The sequence below is a fragment of the Tenrec ecaudatus genome, chromosome 8 (assembly GCF_050624435.1).
Source record: "Tenrec ecaudatus isolate mTenEca1 chromosome 8, mTenEca1.hap1, whole genome shotgun sequence".
NCBI classification, from domain to species: domain Eukaryota; kingdom Metazoa; phylum Chordata; class Mammalia; order Afrosoricida; family Tenrecidae; genus Tenrec; species Tenrec ecaudatus.
Window position 1 is genome coordinate 141,238,904 of NC_134537.1, and position 21,389 is coordinate 141,260,292.

General features: G+C 42.5%; 1 pseudogene; it reads left to right on the top strand.

Moving 5' to 3' along the window:
* Positions 1-5,107: 5,107 nt before the first annotated feature.
* Positions 5,108-21,292, top strand: LOC142455552 (eukaryotic initiation factor 4A-I pseudogene; annotated as a pseudogene).
* The last annotated feature ends 97 nt before the right edge of the window (positions 21,293-21,389 follow it).

A 21,389-nucleotide genomic window follows, 5' to 3' on the forward strand; every position in this document is an offset into this window, starting at 1 on the left:
ATCCATTGCAGATGGGACCGTTGGCTGGTATTTGAAAGTAGATTACCAGGCCTTTCTTCCTAGTTCATCCTAGTCTGGAGGCTCCACTGAAACCTGTTCACATCGTGGCAGATGGACAGTGGCTCTGTATCAGGTGCATTGGCTGGAAATGGAACCCCATCTCTCTCCTGGGGGCACACATTCACTGTTGTTGAGTAGAAAGAACAGGGAATCACGTGGAGATCAACTCTCACTAACAAACCTCACTCTGCTCTTGGTCCCATTCCTGATTTTTACTCAAGGACCTTAGGCCTGCAACTTTGCCTTTTTCCTTAGTATTATCAACGTTCCCTCTCTACTGTATCACTCTCATTCTGGAAAAAAAGTATATATAATAGAAATCTCAAAAAAAAAATCATCTCCTCTCACAGGCCCCTTTTGGCATCTGTCCTGTTTCTATTTCCTTTTATAGAAAACTTCTTGAGAGCTCAGGCTGTGGTTATAATGACCACTTCGTCACCTCCCACTTCAGCCTAACTCTCTCTGTCTCTTTCATGGCTACCGCACACATGAGCCCTAGGACCCACCAAACGTGTTTCTACCTTAGAGCGTCTGCACTCGCTGTACCTTAAGCCCGCATGACTCCACCCTCTGACAGGGTTGGTGACTTCTTGTTCGGAGCTTAGCTTAAGTGTCACAATCTGTGACCTCCTTCAGTCTAGGGGCTACTTGTGGAAGTTCTATTATGCCACGCTAGTTTAAATTTCTAAACAGTCCTGTAACTGAGACTTTATATCTAAGAATGCCTGCCAAGTAATCCCATCAATGGTCAATGTATGTCAAGCCTTTACTCTAGATGTCTTGGGAGCAAGACTGGGCTTTCTACTGCCATAAACAGTTACAGTCTTGGAAACACACAGCGGGTCTCTGTGGGTCAGCGCTGACTTGATAGCAGTGAGTTTGGAGTTGGATTTTATTATACGTGTCAGGTACTGCTGTAATACTTCTATAAGAGAGCTATTATTGTCTTGACTTTGCAGATGAGGACAGAGAACGTAACTGACTTGCCTATGGTCACACAGGAAATGTCCTTGAAATTATTCAAAAATATATTCTTTTCATTACAAGAGTAAAGGATTGAATAGTGGGGAGGGAGGGTTTAGGATAATCAGTTGGAAAACTATTGTAAAAGCTCTAGTACAAGATGTTGAACCTTGACCTCTGGTCATCTTAGTGGTATTGAAAAGGGGTGGGAGGATCCAAGGGACCTGGAAGCAGAATAATGGTCAAGAATTCATGATGTAAACTTGGGTTCAGGAAGGTCTCTGCAGTGTGCAGGCGAATTAGATTGCCTGAGTGGGGAACAGATTTGACGCATTGAACATGATGACGGAAGACTTTGGTGAGCTGTGAGGTGACATCCAGAACACCACACAGGAAGAAAGCCAAGGGCCACTGAGAAGACAGAGAAGATCAAAGTGGATGTGAGAAGAGACTCTGAAACTTGCCCTGCATTGTAGCGTTGCTAAGGCAAATGGAAGGAGGGGTGAAGTCAGAGAGCTGAACAAAATATTTCAAAGGGCAGTTTGAGAAGACAAAGTAAAATATCATAATGAAATATGCAAAGGCCTAGAGTTAGAAAACCAAAAAGGAAGAACACTGAGTATATCTTAAACAGAAAGAACTGGGGAAAACATGCAAGTCTTGAATTGCAATATTGAAAACTTCTATGGGAAAAAATATCGAATGACACAGGAAGCATCGAAAGAAGAGAGCAAGAAGACAGAGTCACTGTTTCCAAAAGAACCAACCGACATGGAATTTTCAATCCCCTCATATGCATGGGAAAGTCGGACATTGACCAAGGAAGACCTGGAAGACAAGGAAGAAGAAGCAATGCTTTTGAATTACGGTGCCAGCAAAGAACATTGAAATTACCATGAACTGGCACGTGAACAAACAAATCTGTCTTGCAAGAAGTACAGCCAGAATGCTCCTTGGAGGCAAGGCTAGGGAGAATTTGTCTTACCTACTTTGGATTTGTCAGGAGAGACTAGTCCCTGGAGAAGGGCATCGTGTTTAGTAAAGTAGAGGGGCAGCTAAAAGGAGGAAGGCCCACGACACAATGGATGGACACAGTGGCTGCAACAATGGCTTCAAACATAAGAATGATTGGGAGGCTGGCATAGGCCTGGGCGGCGTTTTGTCCTGCTGGGCACAGGGTCGCTGTGAGTCAGAACTGACTCGACGGTCCCTAACGAGAAGACGAAGTGAGGAGATTTGGAGACTGGAGGAAAATTGCATTTCAGAAATGAAGGAAAAAGTAATTCAAAACATTCTTGACTAGACCGTTTATTTGGCACATTGTTGTTTGTGAGACTTCCTGTTTTGTGTCGAGCAAGATAATGCATTGAGCTTTGGCTGTGTCTTGCCTTGGCTAGATTTTCTTGTCTAGGTCCACAGAGGCATCGGGCACCGTGGGTTAGGCGTCCATACCCACCAGGTGCTCTTTGGGAGAAGGGCGAGGCTGTCTGCTCCAGTAACAATTTGAAGTCTCAGAAACCCTATGGAGGGTCGCTATGAGTTGGAATCGACTTGATGTCAGTGGGCTCAGGGGTGAAGGTGTCATTAATTGCAATCATTGCAGGCTCGTTGGTGTGGAAATCCGAAAAAGAAAGCAGAGCGAGGAAAGCCTAAGTCTTTAATGGGTCGACGTAGGCTGGAGGAAGCGAGAAATGCTAGTGTCGAGAGAAGAGGAGCATTTTCTAGCACTCGAGAGTGATGGGGAAGCTAGTTCTTAAGCAGGTGGGCAAGGCAACCTGGCGAGGTGGTGAAAGAGTAGCTAAGAATGATGACTGCCCACTGTCCTCAAGACACCAGGGTTCTCCGCTCGGCAGTGCTTCCTGCGGGGAAGATTTGCCTGGGTGCTGGGGAGCTACTTCTGAGGCCCACTTGGGCTGGTGCCGGGAGGATCTGAGTTGAGGAAACGCTCCGAATGTTCTGCTGCAGAAGAGCTCCCTGGTCCTTTGCCTACCTCTGGATGGAGACCGGATTTCCAGATAGTTCTGCAGGATTCACATTTGGAGTTAGGCTTAATTTGATTCAAGGAAATTAAAGTAACGTGCCACTTGTTGGATACGTAATTTGCAAAGCCAAACCTCTAACTGTTTTTGTGTGCACTGGTTGGTTTCCGCAAAGATGAACGCAGCTCGCTGAAGACAGAGTTCGCTGGCTTATCAGTTAGTTGATCAGCAAATAGTCATTAAGCATCTACAACATAGGATTGATATGAGTCGGTATGGACGCGATGGCAGTGAGTTAGGTTTGGTTTTCCTATGTGCCAGACACTGCTCTACATAGTACGTGTTGCCAGCAATTGATTCTGATTCATAAGAACCCAGAGTGGAAGTAATCACAGGGTTTTCGAGGTGGCGATGTGTATGGCTGCAGACTGCCCATCTTTCCCCCCACAGAGCTCCTAGTTGGCACCGTCAGGTTAGCAGCTGAGCTCTTAAGCACTATGTTCCTAAGACGGCTACTCTCCATCCTAGTGTGAAGTAAACAAATCAGACACGGCCCTGTCCCTTTGGACTTCCAGCCTGGTGAGGGAGGCAGAAAGCCAACAAATCCATTATTATACATTGAGGTGGATGCTGCAAAAGAACAGAGCAGCGTCGTCATCTACCGCCAGAGCCAAGCCAGCGTGGTCATCGTGAGAGCCTGCCTCGGCTCCTCTTCTGAGTAGCACTCCGCCATGCCAGGCCCTGGGCTCGAGGAGGCTGCTTTTTGGAATGGCCTGATCTGTCCATTCGTTGCAATTTGGCCTTCTAATATTGTACTTCAAAGTCCCTGCTGAAATTCTCAGTCACATGATTTGGTGCCATCTCTGAGGGGGCAATGAACTCACTGGCGCCCTCACTTTCTCTAGAGCTCAACGTCAATATAAATCGCAAAAGCTTGATGTGGTTAAGATCTCGGTGTGGGGAGGATGAACAGTTGGCAGGAGTGGGGAGAACATAGAAACGACATCAACCAGCAGAGGCTGGCTGGGGAGCAGTGGTGGTGGTTAGGTACAAGGTGCAAGGGGCATGGTAAGACATTTGGATTTTATTCTAAGTGTAACAGCGATTCCCACCCTCCAAAAAATTTTTTTATTGGATCTAATACAGATATCATATCCTTCCATATTAATCATATCAAACAGTATTGTATGATTGCTACCCCAATCAGTTTCAGTTTATTCTCTTTCCTCTTGAACTTCTTGCTATCCGCTCCCCTTTATGCCCCTTCCCCCCTGTAACAATTTTTAACAGAAATATAGTAGCCTAATTTTTGTTTTAAACACATTCAATATTGTTGTTAGGTGCCATTAAATTGACTTTCAACTCATAGCAACTCCACATGGCTGACGGAGCTGCCCCCCGGGTTTGCTGGGCAGGAATCTTTTGATGACAAGAGCAGATGGTGGAGGCTGGGTGGGTTTGAACTACCGACCTTTAGTTTAGAAGTCAGGTGCTTCATCGCTGGGCCACTAGGGCTCCTGACATTTCTCAAAGTGCCAGGACCTTGGGGAGAAAGGCTGTTTAGCCATCTGCTGGCCAGATATACACTGTACCAGAGTAAACTAGGTGGGGTTGGAGGCTGGATGGGGAGGCTCCTTCCAGGGAGATGCCTTGCTTATGACCAACAGAGGCTGGCCAGTCAAGAACCTAACATTTCAGGTGGGAGCTCTTTCATGTTTCCAACCACTTTCCGCTGGAGCAGCCCTGGACAGACAGATCCTGGCAAAATGAATCAGTTGGCCTCACTTCCTCTTGCTTGGCTTCTCTCTTTTCCAGTCTCCCCAAATCACCGGGGGACTTTGTTTCCCACGCCCCCGTAGTTCCCTCTTTAGACTGGTATTTCGGAAGTTCCAAGCCGTTTCTGAGGGAAGCACTGAGGTTTGGCATTTTAAGGGGCAGCTACGTTAGCGTGATGGGCAGAGAGGGAAGCTGCCCACATGTGGCCAGAGGTCTCCGGGCAAAGGAAGAACCCCCCCCACCCCCACCCCTAAAAGATGATCACCGGAGCTGTCTTAAGCAGAAGCATGTGAACGAGGTCTGAGTTCCTTACGGAGCCGAATGGAAACATGGGTGATGTCACTGTAATTGTGGACTCGGGGCCTGGAGGGCAGCAGGCTGACATCACCACCCAGGAGACCGAGTGAGCTCAGACTCCAGGGAGGCTTGCGCAGCCCCCAAGGACGCTGGAGCAGCAAACAGAGCCAAGAGGCCGAGCTGCTTTCATCGGCTGGGAGGCCGAGCTGCTTTCATCGGCTGTTCAAATATTGTTCTTTCCTTCACTTACTTCCACGCTGCCCCCACCCGCAGAGAGCCTGGCCTCACCCCCGCCGAGAGAGGCAGAAGGAAGAAGCATTGGCGTTCTATACCCAGGAAGTGTTGCATCTTGTGGGGGAGATAGTCTTCTTCCTTTAGAAAGATCTTTTTTGCTATTGTTGAAAATGTCCATGGCTGCACATAAACCATGCCGATCACTTCTCCACATGCAGTTCAGTGACACGGACGCTCTTCAAGCTGTGGGCCCGTCCTCACCTTTGTCCTCTGATTCATTCCTTTTCCACCAACACGACACCCACCGGTCCCTAAGCTGCCGCTCTAACTTTTTGAGATGGCTTCTCTTTCAGAGACTTATTCGCTGGCACTGGTTGGTCTCTCTCCCCGAAGAGTGCCTGGCCTAGTGGGAAAGGCAGACTGGTAAACGAATAAAAGCCGCAGAGTCCGTGTCCTGAGGCCTGGCTATGAACCTCACTCGGTTATTAGCCACCTGCCCTTGTTATTCAAGCATACTAGCACTCAACCCTGGTGCTGCAGTGGCTATGTGTTGGCTGCGAGCCCCATGGTCGGCGTTTTGAAACACCCGCAGCTCCGGGGAGGACTGGGCTTTCTCCTCCTGTACACAGTTCTAGTCTCGGAAACTCACAGGGGGTCGCCGTTGATGGCAGTGAACACCCAGTCCATGGAGCCCTGGTGGGTTTAGGGTTGTGCCGCTAACTGCAAGGTCGGCTGTGGGAATCCATGAACTGAAAAGAAGCTTTTTGCGCCAGGAAAGATGTATTGCTTCTGAAACCCACAGGAGCAGTATTATTCTGTCCTGTAGGGTCAGTGTGAGTCACAATGGCCTTAACAAGCTGCTCCTGGGAATCATAGGTTACTGCAGGGTTTGGAGCCCAAACTTTGGGAGCAACGCATCACCTTTATGGGCTCTTAAAAAGAGAGAATTCGAAGAGATAGAATGGCACAGGGCCCAAGAAAAGACTTTTAATCCACACAAACAAGCCTTAATTAAAGGCCCGGCCTTAAGGCTCCCTGACCTAGAAAAACTATTTTTCCTATATATGTCAGAAAAAGACCAAGATGGCAGCAAAAGTTCTGCTTCCATTTTGGGGACCTGGACCACGACTGGTAGCCTATCTGTCCCCAAAACTGTCTGCTTCCCTTCCTGGAGCAAGAACGAGCTATCTGCTTTCCATTGTTAGGCCCATGCATCTTTAACCTGTGATTCAAGTTTGTCTCTCCCGGACAGACACACTTCCCTGTAGAAATGATAGTCATGAGTGAGTACAGTCCCATCCCACTCCTGATGGTGGACCGGGCAGCTCAGAGGTTGAGGGCAAGGGAAAAAAGCAGAATCTGGGAAAAAAGTAAAGAAAAATCTTCTGTCCCCTTTTCAGTAGAAAGTAGCTAGATTATCCTAAGTAACGCCCAATGTCCCAAATGAATTCAGAGTCCTGTTCTCTTCAGAGGGGAATGTCAGGGTCAGCTAGAGGTCTGGATGATCTATCCTGAATTGCCTCCCATGATCCATTTCCATGTCCAGATAACGTATCAACTAACACCACCCCACATAATCATGAGGTTCACAAGCCATGGATTAGCAGGCCAACATCATGCTGCTCTAAGGATGAATCAGGATGCAAGAAGATGGGCCAAAAGGGAAACAGGATAGGGGCTGAGGTAAGCCAGTGGGGTCCACCACCCAACCAGTGCCAGACCCACAGACATCGCTGGCCTCCTACAATCATGAGACGACTTGCTCTGAAATTGACATGTCCTCTGTTTATTAAACCTTTGCTCCTCTTAAAAGAAGACTTGATGGAAGTGAGGGAGGACTCAGTTTCTTCATCAATAAAATGGAGGCAATAATTCTTGTCTTCTACCAGGCTTATCGTGAGTGCCAAATGTGAAATCTCAGGGAATTAGTACCCAGAAGATGCTTAGTAAATGACAGCTGCTATTATCGTGCCACTCAAAGGCATATGGTGTGACAATGCAGAGTTATGTGTTAATACAAGATATAGTTGTTAACAAAGAATGGAGTGACTGGCTGAGATGGGAAGAGAAGGCTTATCTTCATAGGCAAAGATTACACAGTTGCCTCTTGAATAATGAATTTACCAAATAAGCAAGGAGGCAGAAGGAAAAAACAAGTATTTCATAGCAAGGGAATATTATAGTATGCAGAAAGACAGATAAGGGAGGGGGAGTTCAGTTCAACTTGTTTCACGCCAACCTACAGAAAGTGCCTATTAGTCCAGTCCCTGTGAAATGTACTGGAGCCACAGAGATGAATAATAGTATTAATTCTAACACTTTGCATCTATTAACTCAATTTACTTCTATGAGATAAGGACTGTCATCCCATTATAGATGAAGAAACGGAGGCACAAAGAAATTAATAACGTAGACAACAACACAACTAGAAACTAGGGAAGTCAGGTATTTATACTGTCTGACTCCAAAGTCTGTGATTGTGTATAAGATACAGCGCTGTCCTGGAGGGCAGATAGTTTTAGGTAATAGCACGTGGTAATTCCTGAGACAGAGGTATTCACAGGAGACTGAGGAACACAGAAGAGAGAATGAGATCAAATAGAAGACATCCCAGAGGAGAGGGTGACTCTGGAACCAAGACTTTACAATGAGTGTATTGTTTCAGGTGCAGCGAATAGCATTAGCAAAACAACATTAAGAATAAAGGGAAGGGAAAAAAAAAGAATAAAGGGAAGGGGTTTCTAAGGATTGAGTCAGGATCTGCGAGTCAGGACCCCCATCCAGAGACAATGGCCCTGATGTGATGGAGCCTGAAGGCATCATCAAGAGTAACTGGGATGAGATTGTTGACAGATCCGATGACATGGAGATGACATGGGCCTCTCAGTGTTGCTGCTCTCGGAGGCATCTACACCTGTGGTTTTGAGAAACCCTCTGCCATCTAGCAGTGACCCATTCTTCTTTGTATCAAGGGTTATGATGTGACTGCTCAAGCCCAAACTGGGACTGTGAAAACGGCCACTTTTGCCATATCAATCCTGCAGCAGATTGAATTAGATCTGAAGGCTACCTGGTCCTTGGTTCAGGTTCCCCCTTGAGAACTGGCCCAGCAGATACAGAAAATGGTGATGGGATTAGGATATTACATGGTGCCTCCTGCCATGCCTGCATGGGGGTACCAATGTGCATGCTGAAGTGCAGAAACTGCAGCTGGAGGCTCCCCATGTCATCGTGGGCACCCTAGGTTGTTTCTTCGACATGCCTAATGCCTGTCTCCCAACCATATCAAAAGGTGTGTACTGGATGAAACTGATGAGATGTTAAATGAAGCCATGGATTTAAGGACCAGATCTATGACTTATTCCAAAAACTCAACAGCAACACCCAGGTAGTTTTGCTGTCAGCTACAATGTTTTCTGAGGTGCTTGAGGTGACCGAGAAGTTCATGAGGGACTCCATCAAGAAGGACGAGTTGACCCCGGAGGATATCTGTCAGTTCTGCATCAACGTGGAGCATGAGGAGTAGAAGCTGGACGCACTGTGGGACTTGCATGAAACCCTGACCCTCGCCCAGGCAGTCATCTTCATTAATACCCGGAGGATGGTTGACTAGGTCACTGAGAAGATGCACGTCCGAGACTTTACTGTCTCTGCTATGCATGGCGATCTGGACCAAAAGAAAGGAGAGCTGAAGAGGAAGGACTGTCTGTCCTGCTGCCTTGCCCTGGCCAGGGTTCAATCCTGGGGGACTGAGGAGTGGGAGTGGGGAGGGAGAGGGAGTGGGAGTGGGGAGGGAGAGGGAGCCAAGGGATGGACATATGGTCATTCCCCCCCCCCCTTTGAATAAATGTAACTTTTTGAGTCAAAAGATGGAATCACAAACATTTAGACACCCTTTCTTTGGGGTATGCTCTTGTCCCAGGCACGATCTCTTCTTCCCCACCCCACCCCCCAAACAAACACTAACTCATTTCCCTAACCTAGTCGCCTCTCCGCACCCCAGCCAAATTCCTCTGAAAAAAATTCAAGGGGCTGTATTGTCACTAAACCCCATTTGCTGCACGAAATCTGGAGGGGTTTCCTAGGTGGGGGGAGCAGGGGAGAGGAAGTGCTACTCATTTTTATGTTGTTTAATAAAGTATTTTTTCTTTATTAATCATTTTATTGAGAGCTCTTACAGATATTGTAACAGTCTATAATTCAATTAGATTAAGTATAATTGTACAATTGTTATCACATCAGTTTAAAAACATTTTATTTCTTCTTGAACTCTTTGATATTAGTTCCCCTTTATCCCCTCCCTCTCCCACCCTACCCTCCAGGAATCCTTATTATTATAGTAAATATTATTATTATTTTGCTGTGTTTTACACCATTCAATGTGTCCATTCACCTGCAATTCTGTTATTCATTCCCCTTGAGTGGGGTTCTACAGTCATCATTGCTATCAGCCACCACCACCCCCTTCTCGTACCCTCAGGGAATTCATTACTCCTGTTACTGTCTCTGAAGGGTTATCTATCTTGGATTTCATGCATCGAATGCTCTTAATTGTACAACAAACATGCAGGTCTAACAAGATTAGTGAGGTAAAACAAACACCATGATAGTAAGGAGAGAAAATATTAAAGAGCTACAGGATAGTTAGGTGTTTCATCAGTGTTATACTGCACCCTAGATTTATCATCCCTTCCATGTGGCCCAGCTGTGAGGGACTGTCCAATTATCTCAAAGGTGGGCTTTGCGTCTCCACTTTGTCCATACCCCTTCATGTCAATTTCATTGCTTTTAAAAAATAAATATTTTATTGGGGGGTTCTGACAGCTCTTATAACAATCCACATAGCAATTGTATTAAGCACATTTGTACATATGTTGCCATCATTTTCAATTGTTTGATTTTGAACTCCTGATAACTATTTCCTTCAACACCTCATGATCATATAGGCTAGTGTGCTTCTTCCATGTGGGCTTTGTTGCTTCCTTGGTAGATGGCCACTTGTTTACCTTCAAGCCTTTAAGATTCCAGGCGCTGTATCTTTGAATAGCCAAGCACCATCAGCTTTCTTCATCACATTTGCTTGTGCACCCATTTTGTCTGCAGCGATCATATCGAGAAGGTGAGTATCATACAGTGCCACAATATCAGAACTTCTTCTACTGAGGTAAGATTTAAGTAGAGGTCCAAAGTCCATCCATTTCCTTGATGTATTTTCATATATATTTGTGTGTATATACACATAGACAAATAATCTATCTTTAAATCTTTACATATATACATATCTATATGTATACCTATATATGTGTAATTTTAACCTTTTTCTTCTTCCCTCCTGCACCACTATCATGTTTATCCATCATTCACCTCTCAGATATATTTCAGTTGATCAAACATGACCAGAGATACTACACCTTCCTCACTGTCAATTTTAGAACCCTTGCTATTCCCCTGTTGTTTGCATAGTATTTATCAATTCAGAAAAGAAACAAAATTCTGAATAAAATGACTTGGAAACTGCCCTCCCCACCCCCCCCAAAAAAAGAATAAGGGAAGTAGATTTAGTAGCTCTAGTAAGAGAGACAAAGATCTGAAATAGGGCAGAGGCAGATGGGATAAAGAGGATTAGTATATAGATGAATTAAATGGACTAGGTTATTTATTGGATGTGAACGATAAAAGACAAGAAGAAATCTAGAATGACTTTCAAATTCCTGGCATGAGCACATGGGTGTGCCATTCACTGAGATGAATGTCAGAAGGGAGAAATTATATAGTTAATTTAAAATCTATTAATTTTGAGACATCTGAGATATCTAAGAGTATGTATTTGTTTACTCAATACGATTAGGTAGCGTATTCATTACCACACTGTCAATAAAGGATAGAATAACCAGGAACAAGGAAATAGAAGAGTTGAGCAACACCACCCACAAACTCGACCTAATGGGCTTCGATAGAACACCACACACCAGAAGAATATGTGACGTTTTAACATCCACATGGAACGTTGTCTATGATAGGCTCTGTCAATATGATCTCAAAGACTGAAATAATACAAAGAATGCCTTCTGACTACAATGGAGTTAAATCAGAAATCTCTAATGGGAAGAAATTTGGACATTAATAAATATGTGGGAATTAACCATCATAATACTAAATAAACAATGGACCAAAGAAGGGAAATTAAAACTACTTTGAGAGGAATGGAAATGAAAGCACAACATATCGAAACTTAGCTAAAGCAGGACTGATAGGGAGATTTATAGGTATAAATGCCTATATTAAAAAGGAAGAACATTTTCAAATTGATAGTTAACTTTCTACCTTGAGAAACTGGAATAAGAAAAGCAAGTTAAACCTAAAGCAAACAGATGAAGGAATAATAAAGATTATGACAAGATTAAGTAAAATAGAAAAATAATAGGTAAAATCAAAGTTGGTCTCTGTAAAGATAAACAAAATAAAAAATCAAAAGAAGCTATAGCAGGAACTGATAACAAGGATCTACATGTGACCTTCTCCCTGGGGGACGGACAACAGAAAAGGGAGTGAGGGAGACGTCGGACAGGGCAAGATATGACAAAATAATAATTTATAAATTATCAAGGGCTCATGAAGGAGGGGGGAGTGGGGAGGGAGGGGAAAAATGAGGACCTGATGCCAGTGGCTTAAGTGGAGAGCAAATGTTTTGAGAATGATGAGGGCAATGAATGTACAAATGTGCTTTATACAATTGATGTATGTATGGATTGTGATAAGAGTTGTATGAGCCCCTAATAAAACGTTTTTTAAAAAAGAAAGCTATTGCTATATTAGTCAAGGAAAAAAGAAAATGCAGGTTACAAAAACATGGAATGAAATAGAAGATATTACTACAGCTTGACAGGTATAAAAAAGGGTTTAAAGAAATACTATGAAAAATTTTGCAAACATTTAGATAGCCCAACAGAAACAGAAACATTCCCAGGAAGATAAAGTTGACAGAAGAAGAAATTTTTAAAATTCTGAAAAAGATGGATGTAATAATGGAGACTTCCCGTAAGAGAAAGCGCAAGCCCACATGACTTCACCGGTGAATTTTACCCAATGTTTAAAGAATTAAATTTTCAACTTGTTGTATGACACCAGGATTATTCTGACCCCAAAGACAGATAAAGCATTACGGAAGAACAAAACTGTGAATCACTATTCTTTATAAATAGAGACGCAAAAATACTTACCAAAATATTGCAAACTGAATTCATTAGCATATTAACATGATTACATGTCATAGCCAAGTATAATCTGTCCCAGGAATGCAAGGGTGCTTCAGCATGTAAAAAGTGGATAATAGCCTAGTAATAGAATAAAAGACACAACCTACACAATCATCTCAATAGATGCTCGATTTGACAAACTCCAACACTCTCTGATGATAAAAACTCAACAATTCAGGAGTAGGAAGGAATTTCTTAACCCGATTAAGGTCATTCATAACAATCTCCACAGTCAATGTCACAGTTAATGGTGTAAGATGGAAAACTATCTCCTTAATATCAGGGCAAGACAGATCTGCTCTGGACACTTTAATAAACGCTATACTGGAAATTCTAGTCAAGGACATTAAAAAGAATATTAAATAAAAGTCATATAAAATGGAAAGGAAGAAGTAAAATGATCCCTATTTTCAGATGGCACAATCACACACACACATATATAATTTTTTTTAGTTTACTGTTGTTATATATATATATTTTTTTAACAATTTACTGGGGCTCATACAACTCTTATCACAGTTCATACATATACATACATCAATTGTATAAAGCACATCTGTACAGTCTTTGCCCTAATCATTTTTTTTCTCCTCTTTTCTTTTTTTACATTTTATTAGGGACTAATACAACTCTTATCACAATCCATACATATACATACATCAATTGTATAAAGCACATCCATACATTCCCTGCCCCAATCATTCTCAAAGCATTTGCTCTCCACTTAAGCCCCTTGCATCAGGTCCTCTTCTTTTTCCCCCTCCCTCCCCTTTCCCCCCTCCCTCATGTGCCCTTGGTAATTTATACCTCGTTATTTTGTCATATCTTGCCCTATCCGGAGTCTCCCTTCCCCCCTTCTCTGCTGTCCCTCTCCCAGGGAAGAGGTCACATGTGGATCCTTGTAATCAGTTCTCCCATATATAATTTTTTAATGGAAAAGAAGAACTAAAATTATTCTGGAACAGGTAGAGCAAGATTGCAGGATACCCCACCCCCCACTATCATGATCCGAATTCTACCTTGTATGTCTGGATAGATCAGAGGACGTACACTGGTACAGATAGGAGCTGGAGGCACAGGGAATCCAGGGTGGATGATACCTTTAGGACCATGGGTGTGAGTGGCGATACTGGGAGGGTAGAGGGAGAGTGGGTTGGAAAGAGGGAACCAATTACAAGGATCTACATGTGACCTCCTCCCTGGGGGATGGACAACAGAAAACGGGGTGAAGGGAGACGCCGGACAGGGAAAGATATGACAAAATAATAATTTATAAATTATCAAGGGCTCATGAGGAAGCGGGGAGTGAGAGGAAAAAAAAAGAGGACCTGATGCCAAGGGCTTAAGTGGAGAGCAAATGCTTTGAAAATGATGAGGGCAAAGAATGTACAGATGTGCTTTACACAAGTGATGTATGTAGGGATTGTGATAAGAGTTGTATTAGCTCCTAATAAAACATTTAAACAAACAAACAAACAAACAAATAAACAAAACAGAAAAGACAAAGCTGTGATTCAAGCTTAAAAAAAAAAGGATTTACAGCCTCAGAAACCCTACAGACCTGCTCTACTCCGCCCTAGGGGCACCGAGGACACAGAATCAATTCCACGGCAGTGGGTAGGTGGACTAAGTGAGATCACTGAGCGAGAGAATGTAACGTGAAATGACTAGAACAAAGGAGGTTGAGAACTGGGGATTAAGAAATGTTTCTAAGGATTGCAAATAATATCATCTAAATCTGGAAGAGGGAATGGCATCAGAGCTTGAATTGTGAATATTTGGTTTGCAGAAGGCTAGGGCTGACAGTGGAAGCCCAAAATCCATAAAAAATTAATTAAATTTTTATTTTGCTGCATATGAAATCCAGGATAGGTAAACCTATAGAGACACTAACTGGTTTAATGGTTTCTTGGGGGTATGGCAGGGAAGATTGAGGGAAAATTGGGAGCTGATAACAATGAGCGTAAGAAAGAAGAAAATGTTCTGAAATTGATTGTGGTAGTGATTGTACAACTCCTCTTGATATAATTGGACTATTGAATTCTATGATATATGGATTATGTACCAATAAAATGTTTGTTTTTTTTTAAATGAAGAAATGCAAGCACAGTAGGAATAGAGCCAGGAGAGTTAAGTGCTCCAGATTCTAAGACAGTAGAGGCTTCTTCTATAAAGTAGAGGCTTCTTCTATAGAGGCTTCTTCTATAAAGGTGTATCAGTTAGCTATTGTGACAATAAAGCTGTGTAACAAATTACTCCAAAAGAAAGTGGTATGCCATGAAAGTATTTATTTGTCACTTAAGAATTTATGGTCAAATAAAAAATAAATAAAATAAAATAAAAAGGGAAAAATGCAGGAAAAAAAGAGAATTTATGGCCATAGGGGCAACTCCACTTCACGCCGTACATTGTGCGTTCTCCAAAAATATCCATTTACCCTGAACCACTGGGCTGGCAAAATGTTTTTCTTCTGGGGATGCAGAAAGACAAGAGAGAAAGTCCAACCGAGCCATTCATTCCATTTCCCGGAGTAAATTGCATAACTGTGTCCGAAGTCAAGGCTCCGGAAGTACACTGTATCTGTCAGGGGAGGAAGTACAAAGCTAAATGGAAGAGTGAAGAATTGGGAACACCAACAAAAATGCAGTGAATGCCAGGTAAGGAATGAGGCCTACCTGTAACAGCTTACCAGACAGTGTTTCGCTCTGTTGCACAGAGTTGCTGAGTCAGAACCCTCTCAATGACACCCATCAACAAACCTCTAACATCTTCCCCAAACCTTGTGAAGGGCAGAAGAGGAGACCTGCTTCTCTTTTCTTCCCAATTCCCTAACCCCATTTAACCTTGGGGTCAACAATATCAAATAATGCCTAGAGGTCAGAGAGGAGGAACCTTGGGAAAATCCCTTGGAACTTGACAATGGGAAGACTTATGATTTTCTTTAAAATTGTTGTCCTTCAGTTTTAGTTAAGGCTGAAGGACTGAGGGAGGTGAAGAGGAGGAGCAGGGACTACGATTTAATGCTGAGGCAAGTGGAGGAACTGCAAAGTTTGGGGAAGTAGGGTTGAAAAACAGGGGGGTTAGTTGTAAAGCATGTGTTTACTGACTGAGACAAAGCAAAGAAAGGGAGACCGAGGGGAAGAGGACTGATTGTGTAAGAGATTATAAATGGGAAGCAACTCCTCCCGGAGGAGAAGTTGATTTTAAAAGGTGACAGGGTTCTCCATTCCCCTTGCTCTTGAGGAAAGGAGGAATTGGGTAAAAGATGGTGAAGGGGAAAGAAGATAGCCCTGTAATCGTGAATGGTTTTCTCTTTAATGAAATGGGAGGCACAGGCATTTGCAGGGGGAGCAGAGCTAGGGCCCTTCAGCAGCAGAACGAAGGATTGTATGCGGATGCTGTGCACAGGGATGGAAGTCAGAGGATGAGTGAGCATCCCAGAGGGACTAGAAGATAATGAGGGGCACACATGTGTAGTGGCGCTGGTTGTCATAGCTACAGTTTCTCCCCTCTCTTCTATCCTGGCTACAATGAGAGAAAGATTGACAGTGTGGGTATGGTGAAAGTTTAAGATGTAAAAGGGAGTTAGAGACTTAGAGAAAGCTTAGTTCAGTGATTCATGGAGCTCATCTGGATAGACATGAACATTTATTCTACCAAGCCATGTTGTAGGCCTGCTATCTTTCGTTCTTTCATTCATTTTTGAATATTATTTCTAATTCTGCAACTTTCCAAGTTATATATTATGAGGTCTACGTTATATATGAGACAATTCCATCTTAAAGAAATCAAGCAACTTACCCAAATTCATCCGTTGGTAAGTGGAGGAAACAGGAATTAAGCTCACATGTCTCTGAATTGGTGGGTCGGATAGAATAAGCTCCAAGGTAGAAAGGAAAGAAGCTTAGATGACACAGGAATCTGGGATGAAGATCAGGGTCATAGTAACGTGAGTCCCATAGGAATCAGGTAGAGGGAGGGGCAGATGGAAAAAAGAACAGGAAGAGAGAGGGGTTTGAGGATTTCCTGTCTTGAGGGTACAGAGCAGTGTTTGTGGGATCTTAAGGCAAAGGCGAAGTCATGAATATCTTGCCGATGTCGCATGAGGATCAGGTAGGCAGAGTTGACATCCAGGAGATCAGATGTTGAGTGGATTACCTAGGTTGATGTCAGAGTGGTGTAGGATGATGGCAGAGTATGAAGAGGAGAGTAAAACTGTGAGCCAAATGGTCAAACCTCTGAGAAACGTGGGCATTCGTGAATGACGGTGACACTCCGAGCCATCCCAGGAGAGCCAAGGAATCAAGGTGATGGAACGATAGTCTAGAAGTGGCGGTCGGGAGCAGTGGGAATCTAGCGATGCTGGAGAAGAAAATAAGGCTTCATTAACGTGGTTAATTGGAAGGAAAAGGTTCTGTGAGGGGAGATTTAAGGTGTAGTTTGGAAAAGTTTGAGAAATCCTACAATCTAGTATAGGAATGTGCAAGCAGATGCTAAACGGCACAATGCTTTGCTTAAATTAAGCTCACATGGTAAACTAGAGCCAGTGGAGACCCTGGAGGGGCAATGTGGACGTTTGGTTGGAAATGGCTTTTGGAATCAGATGACCTTGAATTTCCATAGCAGCTTCATCATTTACTAGCAATGGGTTGTGGGATATTTAGGGTATTGCCTAGCCTCTCAACCTACTCATTTATAAAACGGAACGAATAATATTGAATACAAAGGATTACTGTATTTAATGAAGTTGATGGATGTGAAATGCTGAATTTGTGCAATGTGCCTGGCACACAGAACATGCAAAACAATTTTTTAAACTACTATCAGAACTGAATCAAAGAGCCTGCTCTTGGCTCAGTGCTCTCTTGGTTGTTCCATAGGGACCTGACACCCTCCATCCGCTCTATTTGGAGGGCAGATCCCCCTCCCTCAAGTGACACCAGTAACTACAGACCACACGGCCTTGTCAGTATGATCTGGGGTCTCTACCGCAGCAGCAGCAGCTAGTGTAACCATGACTATACATATGGATGTGTATCATGTCACACCCATGTCATTTTCATGTCCCTATTTTGGGCCTTAAAATCTCCTGTAATATATCTAGTCTACATGCCATTCTGTTTCCTGTGATGGATGAAACATTATTTTTTCTTTTTTTGGCTGAGTGAGATACTAAAATAGGTGCCTGAAGGGAGAATCTGCATTTTTTCTTCAAGAGACCTTTAAAAACATAAGACTCAAAAAAAACAGAAATGAAAACATAAGACTCCATATTCTCCCTGGAGAAGACAAGGCTTTCTACTGCCAGAGTTACAGCCTCAGAAACCCAGCGGGACAGGCCTACTCTGTCCTGTAGGGGGCCGTGAGTTGGAATTGACTCAATGGTAGTGAGTTTGCAGAGTTTATACGCTCCCTGCCACTCCTACATCTGGCTGAAAGGAAGCATGAGCAATGAAAAAAATGAGGACAGAGTGAGATAAGCTGGAAACAGACAGATTTAGCAACTTGCTGGATTCCTAGCAAACCAGGAGCTACTCCCTTGACTCCTGAGTGGTTTATTTTTAACATGAATGTTCACCTAGTAACTACTAGTTTTTATACAACAATACTATGTGTGTAAGTGGGAGACTTCAAAAGTGCAAATGATATACATGATTTAATATTAAATCCCTGCTACTCCAGACCCCTTCCTCTCAGCTCATTTAACTAACTGCTAGTATTGGAAACAATTTCTTGGGTATTCTTTCAGAAATATTCAACTTATATTTTATGTATATTTAAGCATGTAAGTGAATATTTACTCTTAAAAAAAACCTCCAAAGCCAAGCTCACAGCCATCGAATCCATCCCAATTCATTGGGACCCAATATAGAGCTTTTGAGTCTCTATATTTTTAACAAGAGGGGTCATTTCATCATTTTCCTATGGATCAGCTAGTGGATTTGAACTGCTGATCTTGTGGTTAGCAGCACAATGCTTACTCAACAGCACCACCAAACTGTTCCATATAACTTCAACTTCCGGTTTGGCTGTTCTGATAGCCCTTATTTTCCCACTCTGGTTCTAAACCTTGGATCAGTACCCAATCTCTTTCTCCTCTGTATCTATTAATCTACCATTTACTGCCATTCAGTTGATTGAATTCATAGAGACCCTATAGAACTGAATGGAATTGCTCCAGAGGGTTTTCTAGACTGCAAATCTTTATGGAACCCGACAGTCTCATCTTTCTCCTGTGGAGCAGCTTATGACTAGCAGCCCAGGTTAGCCCAATGCACACCAAGGCATCTTCTGTATCTAGTAAATTATGTCCATTTCTTCTCTACAGTGTTCTCCATATTTGTTAGTTCTTTTTTAATTCTCATTATCACATCCCCACTTCAGGCCTTAACATTTCCTGTAACATCTTTCTTTTCCAGATTCCATCTCTGTAACTCCAAGTTCTCTGTTACTCCGGGGGTCACAGTTCCTGGATTCATCACCACTTCTACCATGTCTGCTTTGTTTCCATCCATCCAGTTTCTTTGTCTTCCTTTGTCTTCTCATCATTGCTTTTGTATAAATATCGACCATTGGGTCGATTCGTTTTTTAAAAGGAACACATCCCCATAAGCGCTACTGTTTATTTGCTAGGTCAGTCTATTAGTTGGCTGAAAAGTGACCCACAAGAATGGCTCCAGGGTCAGGTTAGAAAGGTATCTTCAGGCTATCACCTCTGGGGTTCCTCGACTCCTTAGTCCAGTCAGTCTGATCTTTTCTGTAAATGTGAATTTGCTTGACACTTTCCTCCCATTCTAACAGGAGTCTTCTATTGTGTCCTTGGCTGGAACGTTTGGTAGCTGGGTACCATCTAGTTCTACTGGTCTCAAGCTAGAAAGGCTGTGGTTTGTTGGCATTATTTCTTCCTGGGTCTTGGGTAAGGTGACCAGATTTTAACATTGGTAAAGCGGGACACCATTGACTGAGGGGCGGGGTGGTGGTGGTGGTTCTTGATTAAAAATTTGGTCTATATGGAGCAACAAACATTTTCATAGAATGCAAAAATAGTATTGTAATATATATTTTAAATTTCAACATAAGTATAATGTACAAATATAATACATTAAAATTATGTATATTATTATTTTATTCTTTGGCATATTTCTCATTTGAGTGAATTTTTTTAGTAGATTGCTGTCATTGTTTAAAAGGTCATGATCTTTTTTCACAAGAATTTATAAAATTATATTTCACACATAAAATGGCTTTCAAAGTTTCAACACTTAATTGTGATTTTTCTGATGTTCACACTTTATTTACCATAGAAAAAATGGGGTCAGTCGCAGCATTAGTTCCCTGGTAAGGACAGTGCATATTCTACAATTTTTAGTGCATTATTGTATGGAACATGGTTTGTTTCAAAATGATGAAATGTTTCTAACCATTTGTTCTCTATTGTGATTTTTTTGCTGATGCCCAAGTTTTAACCTTTTCCTTATCTATATATTTTTTGTAATAATGATACCTCATTAAAAAGATCATTTTCAGAAATATTACTATATGGGAAATTTTGAGTAATATGATCGAATGATTTTTGCACATCATTCCAATTAAGTTCTTGTTTTAATGTAACCCAATGAAAATGTTCAATATCATTGTAATGTACTGTCCACACTTCTAAATAATCTATGCAGTTACTATAGAACTTTTTAACGTGATTCATGATATCTGCACGATTTATTGCACCTTGTTCTTCTAGCTGGCTTATACTATTACAGATAGTTAATGGAAGAAAATTATTTTCTAACCACTCTTGACACTGAATTTTAAATTGTTAACTTCATTTGCTACTTCGATTACTGAAATTTTGTCACCTTCAATAAGTTTTATAGGATTTTGAAAAAGAGCTGCTTGATTGTGTACAAACTCTAGCCAAATTTTTGAAGATTCTTCTTCAAAAAACTCTTCTAAAATTCTAAGACATTTATCCTGTGATAGAAAGTAGGATTTCAAAGGATCATATATTTTCAAAATTCTTTCGACAGCTGGCAAAAGAGCTAACCAACGCGTTTTACTGTATCCAAGTATTTTCTGATATTCGACTTGCGCAGTTTCACAAAATTCTTTAAGCATTTCAATGCGCACAGTGTATATATAGAAATAAGAATATATTTTAATAACAATATTTTCCACATCTACGGGCAACAAATCAGCACCTGTTTGAATGGCGTTATGTATTATGTATATACCCTTCCCGTTCTCTCGCCATTCCCTAGCTTGTTGTGCATTCTTTCCAAAAATCTGGGTTTTTTAAAACGCGGCGGGACCTGGGACAAATTGTTAAAAATAGGGACTGTCCCGCCAAAAGCGGACGTCTGGCCACCTTAGCTTTGCTGCCCATTTCTCTACATGCCAGGGAAAATGAATTCTTCCTGGAGCCCCCTCACACCTTCCCGTCACATAACCTTCTAGGACTTCAAAGTTAGATGTGACCCCCGTGTTTTTCCCTGAACTCTTTGACTGAAACATTCTGCTGTATATGAGAGTTTTGGGTCTACCGTAATTTTCCCCTTTTATTTGCACTTTACAGTGCCTTTTGCACTTTTGTGTGGCAAGGGTGTTAAACAAGACTTTGTGGCCTTCGTGCCATTTCCTGATTCCCACCCACCCCACACCTGTAGATATGCAGCGTCTCTGTCTCTGGCTAATTGTGGGTTTTCAACACCTGTTTGTGGCAACAACGAATAAATCAATGCAAAGGCACCCTGCCCCTCATCGTCCAGAGAACTACAAATCCCAGCGCTCATTGCAGGGAACGTTGCCGGACGCGGTGACGTAAGGGGGC